This window comes from Hippocampus guttulatus, chromosome 8 (assembly GCF_054856545.1).
Source record: "Hippocampus guttulatus isolate MCC_2025c chromosome 8, RoL_Hgut_1.0, whole genome shotgun sequence".
Lineage (NCBI taxonomy): Eukaryota > Metazoa > Chordata > Actinopteri > Syngnathiformes > Syngnathidae > Hippocampus > Hippocampus guttulatus.
Genome location: NC_141268.1, coordinates 15,129,221 through 15,145,523, shown reverse-complemented (window position 1 = coordinate 15,145,523; position 16,303 = coordinate 15,129,221). Strand labels below are relative to the sequence as shown.

Below are 16,303 nucleotides of genomic sequence, written 5' to 3'. Positions count from 1 at the left end.
ATTTTCAAGTATATATGACTTATGAAGACCAGCTAAGAGTAAAGTGTGTAATTTTTAGATTGACTCCTGTTACATACCAACAGTATATGTTAGGCACATGTGTCCAATTGTCATGCTCGGGCACGGGGAGAACTCTACAAAGGAAGGAAGCCCAGATTCAAACTATCAATTGCTGAACTATGAGGCGAATGTGCCAAACAGTCGTTGATATTCATGGTAATAATACAAGACAGTAAAACTAAGCTGTGAAGAAGAAGAGACAGTTAAATATGTGGTCAGTCCACTTTCTTATTTTTTAATTGCTGACAAATATGAAATTATGAACACAGAAAACATGCCACCTCCTCTCCATGACACAAGGCAGTGCAATAGATGAGGGTTGTTTGAACTGAAGAAGATTATGTCAAAATGTGAATACTGTGATGAAGAATTTTTAATAAATGTGGCCATATATTGTGCCATGTGTGTAGCAACTTCTTCTTTAGCTACCTGTTAGACAAAAGCAACTTTTCAAAAAGTATTGAAATTCTTGAAATATGATGAATTCAAATGTTTTAGGGTTTTTCTGAAATATCACCTCAAACCTAATAAGCCTATCTTTTGTGAGAAGTTTGTATATTGTACGTACGTTTATATACAGCAGGGGTGTCCAAAGTCGGTCCTCGAGGGCCGCTGTCTTTTTGTTTTCCAGCTCTCCCAGGATGTTCTAATGCTGCATCAGAGCTGACTGTTGAACTGATCATCTGAATCAGGTGTGATGCAGCTGCGAGAGCTGGAAAACAGGCACGACAGTTGCCCTCCCGGCCCAGATCGGGACATGCCTGATATACAGTATACCTTACATGTTCGTACATCTCCAAGGATTTTCCAATTTGCTCTTGAAGCTCATGAAACAATAAATGTGAAACAGTATTCAACAACAAATATGAAATCCGTAATTGACCATCCCACCCTAAATGCACCATTGCTATTGCTATAGTTAACTTGAACTGAAATGTACCCAGGCGTGCTCGCATTTCAATGGACTATCTATTCATTTCCCTTTTTAATGCAGTTATCCTGTTGTGGATGTAGTTTTTGATGGACACCCAGTCTCTGTCTTTCAGAGCTACTAGCTCTGCGTGGAGACAGGACTCACAGCTCGTTTTACCTGGAACGTTATGGCTTGTTATGAAATCAAACATATGTCTCTCAACAGCCTTCACTTCATCATCTGTCCACGTACGTCTCTTATTCCCACCTGTAAAAGAAGGCATTATTTATTAAAAATGGCATTGCAAATGTTAAAAATGCAAAATAAGATATTCCAGGAAATAATGAGAATTTTGAAAAAAATGCTCTTTAACCTTGCTTTTCATTGGAGCACTTTGACTTTTTGTTCATCAAAAGTACTTCAGCTTCAATTAAGATATGTTAATTTTTGCCGTTTTTGTTGTCCCGTGTGATTGAGAAGGAAGTGTCGTCCACGTTCTCTAACTGGGTTGGAGCAGAAATGTTTTCCAGGGTTGCGACAAAACTGTCGTCAGTGTTGTCAAAGGTGGTTGAAGCAGAAGTGCCTTCCATGTTGTCCGATGTAGATGGCGCATATGCATGGCTTGGGTTCCCAGAAGTGTCAGAGCTTGAGCCTTTGAAAAATTATACAAAAATAGTTGAATGTGGCTTTTCACCATTGCTTTCTTATATGTGCCAAATCGTCTCCTAATTTCTCAATTTTCTTTCGGCTGTCGAGGCCTAATGTGTTTTCAACCTGCACATTTTGCATCTTTCAACACCATTTTCAAATACTGTAGTAAATTGTTTCTAATTCATACATAGTTGTGCATAAAGACTGAGATTATCAGGCACCAATTTACTCTGTCTTATGTCATAACTTGAGGACATTACCATTTTCTGTGTAAGTGAGAATCGCTTTTTCTTGATTAAGGTCAGCATTGGTTTCTTTGCTCAAATCGTCATCGCTCGTGGTTACTTCATCTGGTTGGGTTAAAAAAAACCAGACAGGACAAAATGCTTTTGTTTCAGGGTAAACGCAGAATGTTAGATGTTTTAAAAATGATATTTAAACAACATCAAAATATTCAGCATTCTTCGTTCTGACCAGTTAATAAATGAAGAAACATTATTTCTCATTGAACATTGCTCACAGGAGAGTTTGGGAATAACGTACCACACTATAGAAAGTTTAACTCTGTTCAGCTCTGTGGAACAGCAATATGGGGACATTCAGACACAGCCTCTCCAGAGTTAGGTTAAGACAAAAGTCATGTCACCTGAAACACACTCAGGTTTTTCAGGTCTAAAGAAATATGAGGACATGACGACTGAAATCATGGAGAGTCCATGTTTCTGATTTATAACTTCTCCTGTGTTTGTCAAAGAAAGCTGTAAACTCAAAACTGGTATATATTGATAAAACGCAATGTTTTATCATGAAACGATTTGATAAATAAAACCTGTTGTAAGGATGAAATGAATCTTCCACTCCTTTCTTGATCTTCAGAAGGTTTCATCAGGATCCGAATACCTGGTGTCTGCAACATAGCAACAGTGCAGTGTCAGAAATATTCAAATTTATTCATCCTAATTAGTTAATAAATGAATAAACATTGTTTTTCATTGAACATCGCTCACAGGAGAGTTTGGGATTAATATACCACACTATAGAAAGTTAAAACTGTTCAGCTCTGTGTAACAGCAATATGGGGACATTCGAACACAGGCTCTACAGAGTTAGGTTAAGACAAAAGTCATGTCACCTGAAACACACTCAGGTTTTTCAGGTCTAAAGAAATATGAGGACATGACGACTGAAATCATGGAGAGTCCACGTTTCTGATTTATAACTTCTCCTGTGTTTGTCAAAGAAAGCTGTAAACTCAAAACTGGTATATAATGATAAGACGTAGTAACCTGTTGTAAGGATGAAGTGGATCTCTCATTCCATTCTTGGTCTCCAGAAGGTTCAGTCAGGTACCCGTCACTTGGTGTCTGCAACATAACAACATTACGGTGTCAAAATATTCAGCATTCTTCATTCTGACCAGTTAAGAGATGAATAAACATTATTTCTCATTGAACATCGCTCACAGGAGGGTTTGGGATTAATATACCACACTGTAGAAAGTTAACACCGTTCAGTTCTGTGGAACAGCAATATGGGGACATTCGAACACAGGCTCTCCAGAGTTAGGTTAAGACAAAAGTCATGTCACCTGAAACACACTCAGGTTTTTCAGGTCTAAAGAAATATGAGGACATGACGACTGAAATCATGGAGAGGCCATGTTTCTGATTTATAACTTCTCCTGCGTTTGTCAAAGAAAGCTGTAAACTCAAAACTCGTATATAATGATAAAACGTAGTAACCTGTTGTAAGGATGAAGTGGATCTCTCACTCCCTTCTTGGTCTCCAGAAGGTTCAGTTAGATCCCGTCACTTGGTATCTGCAACATAACAACATTACGGTGTCAAAATATTCAGCATTCTTCATTCTGACCAGTTAAGAAATGAATAAACATTATTTCTCATTGAACATTGCTCACAGGAGAGTTTGGGATTAATGTACCACACTATAGAAAGTTAACACTGTTCAGCTCTGTGGAACAGCAATATGGGGACATTCAAACACAACCTCTCCAGAGTTAGGTTAAGACAAAAGTCATGTCACCTGAAACACACTCAGGTTTTTCAGGTCTAAAGAAATATGAGGACATGACGACTGAAATCATGGAGAGGCCACGTTTCTGATTTATAACTTCTCCTGCGTTTGTCAAAGAAAGCTGTAAACTCAAAACTGGTATATAATGATAAGACGTAGTAACCTGTTGTAAGGATGAAGCGGATCTCTCACTCCCTTCTTGGTCTCCAGAAGGTTCAGTCAGGATCCCGTCACTTGGTATCTGCAACATAACATTACGGTGTCAAAATATTCAGCATTCTTCATTCTGACCAATTAAGAAATGAATAAAAATTATTTCTCATTGAACATCGCTCACAGGAGGGTTTGGGATTAATATACCACACTGTAGAAAGTTAACACCGTTCAGTTCTGTGGAACAGCAATATGGGGACATTCGAACACAGGCTCTCCAGAGTTAGGTTAAGACAAAAGTCATGTCACCTGAAACACACTCAGGTTTTTCAGGTCTAAAGAAATATGAGGACATGACGACTGAAATCATGGAGAGGCCATGTTTCTGATTTATAACTTCTCCTGCGTTTGTCAAAGAAAGCTGTAAACTCAAAACTCGTATATAATGATAAAACGTAGTAACCTGTTGTAAGGATGAAGTGGATCTCTCACTCCCTTCTTGGTCTCCAGAAGGTTCAGTTAGATCCCGTCACTTGGTATCTGCAACATAACAACATTACGGTGTCAAAATATTCAGCATTCTTCATTCTGACCAGTTAAGAAATGAATAAACATTATTTCTCATTGAACATTGCTCACAGGAGAGTTTGGGATTAATGTACCACACTATAGAAAGTTAACACTGTTCAGCTCTGTGGAACAGCAATATGGGGACATTCAAACACAACCTCTCCAGAGTTAGGTTAAGACAAAAGTCATGTCACCTGAAACACACTCAGGTTTTTCAGGTCTAAAGAAATATGAGGACATGACGACTGAAATCATGGAGAGGCCACGTTTCTGATTTATAACTTCTCCTGCGTTTGTCAAAGAAAGCTGTAAACTCAAAACTGGTATATAATGATAAGACGTAGTAACCTGTTGTAAGGATGAAGCGGATCTCTCACTCCCTTCTTGGTCTCCAGAAGGTTCAGTCAGGATCCCGTCACTTGGTATCTGCAACATAACATTACGGTGTCAAAATATTCAGCATTCTTCATTCTGACCAATTAAGAAATGAATAAACATTATTTCTCATTGAACATAGCTCACAGGAGAGTTTGGGATTAATATACCACACTGTAGAAAATTAACACTGTTCAGTTCTGTGGAACAGCAATATGGGGACATTCGAACACAGGCTCTCCAGAGTTAGGTTAAGACAAGTCATGTCACCTGAAACACACTCAGGTCTTTCAGGTCTAAAGAAATATGAGGACATGACGACTGAAATCATGGAGAGTCCATGTTTCTGATTTATAACTTCTCCTGTGTTTGTCAAAGAAAGCTGTAAACTCAAAACTGATATACACTGATAAAATGCAATGACCTGTTGTAAGGATGAAGTAAATCTTCCACTCTTTTCTTGATCTTCAGAAGGTTTCATCAGGATCCGAACACCTGGTGTCTGCAACATAGCAGCATTGCAGTGTCAGAAATATTCAAATTTATTCATCCTAATTAGTTAATAAATTAATAAACATTGTTTTTCATTGAACATCGCTCACAGGAGGGTTTGGGATTAATATACCACACTATAGAAGGTTAACACTGTTCAGCTCTGTGTAACAGCAATATGGGGACATTCGAACACAGGCTCTCCAGAGTTAGGTCCAGACAAAAGTCATGTCACCTGAAACACACTCAGGTTTTTCAGGTCTAAAGAAATATGAGGACATGACGACTGAAATCATGACGAGTCCATGTTTCTGATTTATAACTTCTCCTGTGTTTGTCAAAGAAAGCTGAAAACTCAAACCTGGTATGTAATGATAAGACGTAGTAACCTGTTGTAAGGATGAAGTGAATCTCTCATTCCATTCTTGGTCTCCAGAAGGTTCAGTCAGGTACCCGTCACTTGGTGTCTGCAACATAACAACATTACGGTGTCAAAATATTCAGCATTCTTCATTCTGACCAGTTAAGAAATGAATAAACATTATTTCTCATTGAACATTGCTCACAGGAGAGTTTGGGATTAATATACCACACTGTAGAAAGTTAACACTGTTCAGTTCTGTGGAAGAGCAATATGGGGACATTCTAACACAGGCTCTCCAGAGTTAGGTTAAGACAAGTCATGTCACCTGAAACACACTCAGGTTTTTCAGGTCTAAAGAAATATGAGGACATGACGACTGAAATCATGGAGAGTCCATGTTTCTGATTTATAACTTCTGCTGTGTTTGTCAAAGAAAGCTGAAAACTCAAACCTAGTATATCATGATAAGAAGTAGTAACCTGTTGTAAGGATGAAGTGGATCTCTCATTCCATTCTTGGTCTCCAGAGGGTTCAGTCAGGTACCTGTCACTTGGTGTCTGCAACATAACAACACTACGGTGTCAAAATATTCAGCATTCTTCATTCTGACCAGTTAAGAAATGAATAAACATTATCTCTCATTGAACATAGCTCACAGGAGAGTTTGGGATTAATATACCACACTGTAGAAAGTTAACACTGTTCAGTTCTGTGGAACAGCAATATGGGGACATTCAAACACAGGCTCTTCAGAGTTAGGTTAAGACAAAAGTCATGTCACCTGAAACACATTCAGGTTTTTCAGGTCTAAAGAAATATGAGGACATGACGACTGAAATCATGGCGAGTCCATGTTTCTGATTTATAACTTCTCCTGTGTTTGTCAAAGAAAGCTGAAAACTCAAACCTAGTATATCATGATAAGAAGTAGTAACCTGTTGTAAGGAAGAAGTGGATCTCTCATTCCATTCTTGGTCTCCAGAGGGTTCAGTCAGGTACCTGTCACTTGGCGTCTGCAACATAACATTACGGTGTCAAAATATTCAGCATTCTTCATTCTGACCAGTTAAGAAATGAATAAACATTATTTCTCATTGAACATTGCTCACAGGAGAGTTTGGGATTAATATACCACACTATAGAAAGTTAACACTGTTCAGTTCCGTGGAACAGCAATATGGGGACATTCTAAAACAGGCTCTCCAGAGTTAGGTTAAGACAAAAGTCATGTCACCTGAAACACACTCAGGTTTTTCAGGTCTAAAGAAATATGAGGACATGACGACTGAAATCATGGCGAGTCCATGTTTCTGATTTATAACTTCTCCTGTGTTTGTCAAAGAAAGCTGAAAACTCAAACCTAGTATATCATGATAAGAAGTAGTAACCTGTTGTAAGGAAGAAGTGGATCTCTCATTCCATTCTTGGTCTCCAGAGGGTTCAGTCAGGTACCTGTCACTTGGCGTCTGCAACATAACATTACGGTGTCAAAATATTCAGCATTCTTCATTCTGACCAGTTAAGAAATGAATAAACATTATTTCTCATTGAACATTGCTCACAGGAGAGTTTGGGATTAATATACCACACTATAGAAAGTTAACACTGTTCAGTTCCGTGGAACAGCAATATGGGGACATTCTAAAACAGGCTCTCCAGAGTTAGGTTAAGACAAAAGTCATGTCACCTGAAACACACTCAGGTTTTTCAGGTCTAAAGAAATATGAGGACATGACGACTGAAATCATGGAGAGTCCATGTTTCTGATTTATAACTTCTCCTGTGTTTGTCAAAGAAAGCTGTAAACTCAAAACTGGTATATAATGATAAAATGCAATGACCTGTTGTAAGGATGAAGTGGATCTCCCAATCCTTTCTTGATCTTCAGAAGGTTTCATCGGGATCCGAACACCTGGTGTCTGCAACATAGCAACAGTGCAGTGTCAGAAATATTCTAATTTATTCATCCTGATTAGTTAATAAATGAATAAACATTGTTTTTCATTGAACATCGCTCACAGGAGGGTTTGGGATTAATATACCACACTATAGAAAGTTAACACTGTTCAGTTCTGTGGAACAGCAATATGGGGACATTCGAACACAGGCTCTCCAGAGTTAGATTAAGACAAAAGTCATGTCACCTGAAACACACTCAGGTTTTTCAGGTCTAAAGAAATATGAGGACATGACGACTGAAATCATGGAGAGTCCACGTTTCTGATTTATAACTTCTCCTGCGTTTGTCAAAAAAAGCTGTAAACTCAAAACTGGTATATAATGATAAAACGTAGTAACCTGTTGTAAGGATGAAGTGGATCTCTCACTTCCTTCTTGGTCTCCAGAAGGTTCAGTCAGGATCCCTTCACTTGCTATCTGCAACATAACAACATTACGGTGTCAAAATATTCAGCATTCTTCATTCTGACCAGTTAAGAAATGAATAAACATTATTTCTCATTGAACATTGCTCACAGGAGTGTTTGGGATTAATGTACCACACTACAGAAAGTTAACACTGTTCAGCTCTGTGGAACAGCAATATGGGGACATTCAGACACAACCTCTCCAGAGTTAGGTTAAGACAAGTCATGTCACCTGAAACACACTCAGGTTTTTCAGGTCTAAAGAAATATGAGGACATGACGACTGAAATCATGGAGAGGCCACATTTCTGATTTATAACTTCTCCTGCGTTTGTCAAAGAAAGCTGTAAACTCAAAACTGGTATATAATGATAAGACGTAGTAACCTGTTGTAAGGATGAAGCGGATCTCTCACTCCCTTCTTGGTCTCCAGAAGGTTCAGTCAGGATCCCGTCACTTGGTATCTGCAACATAACAACATTACGGTGTCAAAATATTCAGCATTCTTCATTCTGACCAATTAAGAAATGAATAAACATTATTTCTCATTGAACATAGCTCACAGGAGAGTTTGGGATTAATATACCACACTGTAGAAAGTTAACACTGTTCAGTTCTGTGGAACAGCAATATGGGGACATTCGAACACAGGCTCTCCAGAGTTAGGTTAAGACAAAAGTCATGTCACCTGAAACACACTGAGGTTTTTCAGGTCTAAAGAAATATGAGGACATGACGACTGAAATCATGGAGAGTCCATGTTTCTGATTTATAACTTCTCCTGCGTTTGTCAAAGAAAGCTGTAAACTCAAAACTGGTATATAATGATAAAACGTAGTAACCTGTTGTAAGGATGAAGTGGATCTCTCACTCCCTTCTTGGTGTCCAGAAGGTTCAGTCAGGATCCCGTCACTTGGTATCTGCAACATAACAACATTACGGTGTCAAAATATTCAGCATTCTTCATTCTGACCAGTTAAGAAATGAATAAACATTATTTCTCATTGAACATTGCTCACAGGAGTGTTTGGGATTAATGTACCACACTACAGAAAGTTAACACTGTTCAGCTCTGTGGAACAGCAATATGGGGACATTCAGACACAACCTCTCCAGAGTTAGGTTAAGACAAGTCATGTCACCTGAAACACACTCAGGTTTTTCAGGTCTAAAGAAATATGAGGACATGACGACTGAAATCATGGAGAGGCCACATTTCTGATTTATAACTTCTCCTGCGTTTGTCAAAGAAAGCTGTAAACTCAAAACTGGTATATAATGATAAGACGTAGTAACCTGTTGTAAGGATGAAGCGGATCTCTCACTCCCTTCTTGGTCTCCAGAAGGTTCAGTCAGGATCCCGTCACTTGGTATCTGCAACATAACAACATTACGGTGTCAAAATATTCAGCATTCTTCATTCTGACCAATTAAGAAATGAATAAACATTATTTCTCATTGAACATAGCTCACAGGAGAGTTTGGGATTAATATACCACACTGTAGAAAGTTAACACTGTTCAGTTCTGTGGAACAGCAATATGGGGACATTCGAACACAGGCTCTCCAGAGTTAGGTTAAGACAAAAGTCATGTCACCTGAAACACACTCAGGTTTTTCAGGTCTAAAGAAATATGAGGACATGACGACTGAAATCATGGAGAGTCCATGTTTCTGATTTATAACTTCTCCTGCGTTTGTCAAAGAAAGCTGTAAACTCAAAACTGGTATATAATGATAAGACGTAGTAACCTGTTGTAAGGATGAAGCGGATCTCTCACTCCCTTCTTGGTCTCCAGAAGGTTCAGTCAGGATCCCGTCACTTGGTATCTGCAACATAACAACATTACGGTGTCAAAATATTCAGCATTCTTCATTCTGACCAATTAAGAAATGAATAAACATTATTTCTCATTGAACATAGCTCACAGGAGAGTTTGGGATTAATATACCACACTGTAGAAAGTTAACACTGTTCAGTTCTGTGGAACAGCAATATGGGGACATTCGAACACAGGCTCTCCAGAGTTAGGTTAAGACAAAAGTCATGTCACCTGAAACACACTCAGGTTTTTCAGGTCTAAAGAAATATGAGGACATGACGACTGAAATCATGGAGAGGCCACGTTTCTGATTTATAACTTCTCCTGTGTTTGTCAAAGAAAGCTGTAAACTCAAAACTGGTATATAATGATAAGACGTAGTCACCTGTTGTAAGGATGAAGTGGATCTCTCACTCCCTTCTTGGTCTCCAGAAGGTTCAGTCAGGATACCAACATCTGGTGTCTGCAACATAGCAATATTACAGTATCAGAAATATTCTAAAAAGTATTCTTCAGTAACTGAAGAAGTATGAGGGCATGACTGAAATCATGAAAAGCAACATTATACCAACCATAGAGTGTCAGAAATATGTCGTAGTTATATGACTTTTGAATAAATTGAACTACTTTTTTCAGTGACCACATTCACAGCACAAGTACTGTGTAGTACAGTACTCTTTATGGTACTTACCACTGTACAGCTCTGATAGCTAACAATTTCAGGACATCAGACACGACTGAGTTCAAATAATAAAGACAACACCCGAAACATACTCTTTCAGACTAAATCAATGTAATGACTGAAAAATGTGGAGTCCATGTTCCTGTCTTTGAATTTCTGTTGACGTCAAATAATCCTCTAAAACAGACACTTGTGTTAACTTTTAAAAGGTAATAAACTGTTGATGAAAATGATATTTCACTCACCTATGAAATATAATGATTTACTTATTAGATCTGGTTGTCTACAGGTGTATATTCAGGCATTACTTACCAGTGCTCTCCATGCCCACTGAGAATCTCCATAGTCATAGGTTATTTCATTCCCTGCTTCGATATTTTCAATTGCAAACAAGCAAAGATGAGGTTTATCCTGGATTGTCAGCTTTTTCATTCTACAGTTTGGGCCTTTGTGAGCATCATTGACAAGTCGACCTAATGAACCATCTTCATGGGAGGAATCAATGCTGAAATTGAACAATGAAACATGAAATGTTTTTCCAGTAAAACTACAATGTTGTACAGAACCACATGATGTTTTTCTAGATCTTGACTTACCACCATGTGCTTCCTTTCCATTCAAAATCAAACAGGAAACAATTTTGCTTCTCTGTGTACTTTTTCTGTCTCTTGTCTCGTTCATAACTTGAGATTAACTCTCCACGGTACTCAACCACAAATAACCCCTTTTCGATTGGTTCACTTGTAAATACACCACGTCCTAGGACACGAAAAGTTGACACTTAAATGTTGATTAATACAATCCAAATCAGGCTTACACAATGCAGTTAATCAGATATTCACAAATACATGCAGACCAAAAAATAAAAATTTAAAGAGGGGAAAAAACATGTTTAGTGGTACGATAACAAAATAATTCCATGTAAAACTAAAAACAATTATCAGAATCGCTGATAATTTTCTTTAGCAATTTGTATCAGCACAAAATAATGTGGCTCCTTACATCAGAGTTGTTTACATTGCTTGCCTTCAATTGAACAGAATGTATGGAATAGCAAAGAAAAATACCAGCGGTTTGACCGACAGTTTGACTAAAGTGATCATCATAAGTCAAGTGAAGTACCATTTTTCCTCAATGGATAACATTCGAAACCTAATTTCAGTTCCTATACTATTCCACTCCAAACTGCATTATATGGTTGAGGGAGAGAAAGAGAAGAGCAATAAGGTCAAAAAAAGTATGGGCAGCAATGTTGGTAATGCATTACCACCATAGTTTTTATTTTGGTCACAGGCAACCTAATGCGGCTGCACAGTGTGCGACTGGTTGGCACGTCCGCCTCACAGTGCCTTCTTGTGTGGAGTTCTCCCCATGGCTGCATGGGTTTTCTCCGACTACTTTGGTTTCCTCCCACATTCCAAAAACATGCAACGTAGTAGGTTCACTGAACTCACTAAATTGTCCCTCGGTGTGATTGTGAGGGTGAATGGTGGTTTGTCTGTGTGTCCTGTGATTGGCTGGCACCCAGTTCAAGTTGTACCCTGCCTACTGTCCGAAGACAGCTGGGATCGGCTGCAGCACAGCCAGGCCCGTATTAGTATAAATGGGTTTGAAAATGGTTGGATGGGATGTTTTTTTTAATCTGATTAACTGTGCGTTTCTATTTTTGTTATTTTCTCTTTGTAAATACAAATGCAACTCTAACAATTGTGGGAGGGAAAGGATTCATCTAATTTCTTTGTAAGCTGTCCTGGCGTTTCACACCTCCGATCTCCAATCAGAAATCCCACTGAGCAATATACACCACTGCACATAGAAAAGATACATTATGACTAAAATAAAAATTAAGCAATCAACAATAATAGTCATAATGATAATGACATACATAATTCCTGTGACCATTCTTTCAGTTTTAAACTAAGTAGAGACCTTTGATGGGCAGTACAAATTGCTGATAAAAATGTGGATTTGTCAAACAGCTACCACAGCCTTCTTCAATCAGGTGAAATAGGCATTGTGAAGGAAGTTTGAAGACATCTAATTTTCCTCGACTATTACAGATAGTATGCGTTTTTTATGAATTGTGATATTTGTTGAAGCACAATATTTTAACAGAAGCCGAATAATTTCTATTTCTATTTTTTCATTTCAAGATATTCCTAGTTCTACATGGCAATACAATATTCTCAAGAATTGAATGATAATGGCTGCTAAACATTCTCTTAAAAAGTACTTCAATTATTTTTGCTCCAATATGATCAATGGCATAAAAAAAACATGCTGTTGTTTATTGTGATATTTTTGGGGTAAATACAATGTGCGAATAAAATCTGTCACTGTGACAGGCTTTGGTTGCAGCTCTTGTCATGTGCGTGTGGTAGCCATAAGAATTAGATAGCAGGTAGATTGATAGCATACCTTTATAATCATTGATCCACTGGGCTTTCAAACAAGGCTTGTCGACTCCAGATAAAATAAAATGAGCAGCCTCAGATTCAGGGCTCAGTCTGGCTCTTCTTTGTGACATTATCACCACCAGTAAACATCTACAATGGAAAGTGAGAAGAAGTCAGCCAGACAAGCAAGCACAATACAATGGCAGCACTTATTTTGGCTCAGAAAGTACTGAGCCAAAGGAATATTATTTTCTTCCTCAAATATACAAAAATTCATTTCATCAAACATTTGCTGGTCAGATTAATAGATTCGGGCAAACCATTTGTCAGGCAGATAACAATGTAAAATTAAAATAGAGTAACACAATATTGTCTTGACCAAATGTACCAACAAAGCTGAATTCTGCTATAATTTCATTGCAAACGTTTGTTTGTTTTTTCATTGAAACGGTGTACAATTGAATCAACACAAGAATAAACAGTGTAAATACACCAGACTTAGCATAAAGGCTAGAAGTGCATGGCCCACTTTCATTAGGCTACCTGTACTAACTAATTTCAATTAACTGCAATCAAATAAAACAAATACTGCACTGAAATAAACATTTGGCACCAAAATCAAGTTCCACAGACTGTGTTGTCAAAGATTTAGAAAGGTTTTCTAGAACCTTGCCTGCAGGACATGTCCACATTACTTTTACTGGAAGCTTATTAGCATGCTAACGATCTAGCTAGCTAGCTAGCTAGCTGTCTAATTGAATGACATTACCTTTGGTGGGCACTGTTAAACACGGTTATATTGAACAAAGTCTATGTTACAGTAAGATAAACGAAAAGGAATTGCTTACCAGGTGGTCATCCACGCGTGGTCGTGTTTGTTTCAGAGAGTTTAATAGATATCTGGCTGTAGGATTGTCTGGCTGCTTCACATGTTGGGTTTTGTGTGACTGCTAATTGAAGTGACTTACCAGGACGAGGGCGGGGAAAATGTGTGAGTCAGTCCGAAAAAGATGACATATGAGGTCCTGCACAATGACGTCACTGAAAGTGTGTTAAAAGTGTGTTAAGGTACCGAAGTTGGCCACTAGTTTTCCAAATGAAAAGTGAGTCGAAAGTTAAACACACTTAAACACACAATTTCTGAAAATTGTGCTCTTTCAGGACATCACTTATTTTTGGTGTGGGAGTATCCTCGTGAGCTCTAGAGTAGTGTAGACTGCGTGGAAATATGAGGACGCGAAAAATGTCCTCATTTTTCCACAGGTCCTCATTGTGAAGGTGTGTTATCATAAAATTGTCCTGAGATGTCATGAATACAAACACACACACACACACACACACACACACACACGCACACACACACACACACACACACACACGTACACACAATTAAGCCGAAATCCATATATTAAGTCCTGAAAAATTGCATAGGAATCTTTCTTAAATTAATGTAGCAACGAGTAACCAAACGGCTGTAGTTGCCTTGTCGGAAGACTTTATCGATAATTTACAGCCTCTTCATTTTTTTCCTCGAGGATGTCTCATTAACTAGATGCTGACTGAACTGAGAGAGATTTTAAATAAATGATTAACTGTCCGTAATTTGCTGGGATGGACATTTTTTTCTCCCCTCACTTCCTCTGTGGTTTGTGTGGACACATTTAGGCTTCCGTTGGTTTGTTCGCGCAAAGGCAGTCGGAAGGCTGAGAGGGCTCCTGCAGGGAAGTCACGGAAAGTTTTGGATAGATTTGAATTCACGTTAGTAAAATGAGATTGTTCATCAGGACTTCAAAAGGGTTGGGTTGGGATCACAGTTAGTGCTTGCGTTTAGTCATAGCTCAGCGAGTGAGTTACTGTGAATGTCCGTCCGTCTCTTTCTGTATCCTGTGCTTGACTGGCAACCAATCAGGGTGTATTCCACCTTCTTGGTGCCAATTTAAAAAATGCCGGATTGTTTTCCTAACCTACTCATTTCCTGGCTGTGCATTTTGAGCAGACTAGCTCACATTTATCCAAGGTTGTGCTCAATTATTGCGGCTCATTTAGAGGACATGCCCACAGTGTTTGAGAGCAGTGAGAAGGGCATGATTTTTCACCATTTTTTTAAGCCTCATTTGACACACTTGGCGATCATTCAAATTTGCCAGGCTTGTTCACAACATTCTTCTCTATCGCGTGTTACATTTTGAAAACATTGTCGATTTAAAATAAACTCTAGCGTATATACCAAACTTGTTTGCATGGCATGTGAAACTCAAATCAATGCTAATATAATCACGTCAAAGCCTATACAAGCAGTTAACGGTTAAGAGGTTATGGATTCTGTTCTCACAGCAATAAGACTCTTTTCGAGGCTTTGCAGTATAAAAGAAGAAAACAGAGAATAGTTCTTGTTAGATTGTGATGATCTTTTGCGAGATGAAAATCCCATCTGATCCTCCCAGAAGACCCGAGCGGAAGATGCAGCAGCTTCGCTTATCTGCATACATCTCCCCCCTGCATACCGTAAACGCTGTAGTTTACAGTATGTGATCCAATGGCGCGTTCTGAAACACACATTCCAACGGGGACAACATGTCAGTCGCCATTTGTTTATTTTTGTGAGCGTTGCCTGGTAGTTATGACCTGCGAGATCCACAAAACGAGGAATGTTTTTGATTAGATCCTGCCAGACGAAGGGCATCTCGTCGACTGCACGCTTTTGTCGTCTTTCACATCCCTCGCGGAATGTCGCAGCCATTCAAAGCTCAACGCACGTTGAGCGCTTCCATTCAATTCACAAGGTCAGCGACTCTGACCTGACGCATGCAAAGCGAGTCACATGATGAGACCAAAGTTCGGGGCGTGCACCCGTCAGTCACAAACGCGACTTTTCAAGGTTTTAGAATTTTGATAGTTCTTCACATATGATGTCAAGAAGTAGTCACCGAGGAGCTGAGATGAATATACGTCTTGCAACGGCACAAATAGACAGTTCTGCCAAGCTGCTGAATAATCCAATCGGATTTGAATTATTTATGATTTCACAAGCACATTCTTTACTTTCCCCCCATGAATGATGAATTTTTCACCGTGTGGCTTGAGTGATTCATTTTATCAGTGTTGTTCTTTGTTGGTCTGAGTTCTGTCATGTGTGTCTCCGTGTTTAAATGCCTGGCATGACTTATGTATGCCATGAGATTGGCATTCATGTCAACCTGCATATGAAGGCGACTCTATAAAAAGGGCTGTTTGTGCACGGATGAAAAGACACTCCTCAGGTCATAAATCGAGACAAACACAACACACACACACGTACACACACACCTCATAGTTTGGGCTGAAAATGTCATGAAGCGCGGTGGCATCAGCAACTTTGTCTTTGGCTTATTGGCCTAACTTTTCAATCGTCTTCGGGCAGTAGACGGGGGACACCCTGAACCGG

At 38.8% G+C, this 16,303-nt stretch overlaps 1 protein-coding gene and 2 long non-coding RNA genes across 7 annotated transcripts in view; all 3 read right to left on the bottom strand.

The window, feature by feature from the left end:
- The window catches only part of grm2a (glutamate receptor, metabotropic 2a), a 44,862-nt gene that overhangs the window by 11,526 nt on the left and 17,033 nt on the right, over positions 1 to 16,303 (bottom strand). The gene's annotated exons all lie outside the window — the stretch shown is intronic.
- LOC147201374 (uncharacterized) lies at positions 269 to 3,902 on the bottom strand. 2 transcript variants are annotated; one of them, XR_015101688.1, is made up of 7 exons: positions 3,822 to 3,902; positions 3,367 to 3,443; positions 2,911 to 2,988; positions 2,454 to 2,531; positions 1,885 to 1,974; positions 1,347 to 1,625; positions 269 to 1,240 (listed from the first exon to the last, which is right to left on the bottom strand). It is a non-coding gene; the product is annotated as an uncharacterized LOC147201374 (long non-coding RNA). The 2 variants fall into 2 exon arrangements; XR_015101687.1 differs by having other exon boundaries at positions 269 to 1,625.
- LOC147201373 (uncharacterized) lies at positions 10,187 to 15,251 on the bottom strand. Of its 2 annotated transcripts, XR_015101690.1 has the most exons (4): positions 12,902 to 15,251; positions 11,080 to 11,242; positions 10,796 to 10,988; positions 10,187 to 10,264 (listed from the first exon to the last, which is right to left on the bottom strand). It is a non-coding gene; the product is annotated as an uncharacterized LOC147201373 (long non-coding RNA). The 2 variants fall into 2 exon arrangements; XR_015101689.1 differs by having other exon boundaries at positions 11,080 to 15,249.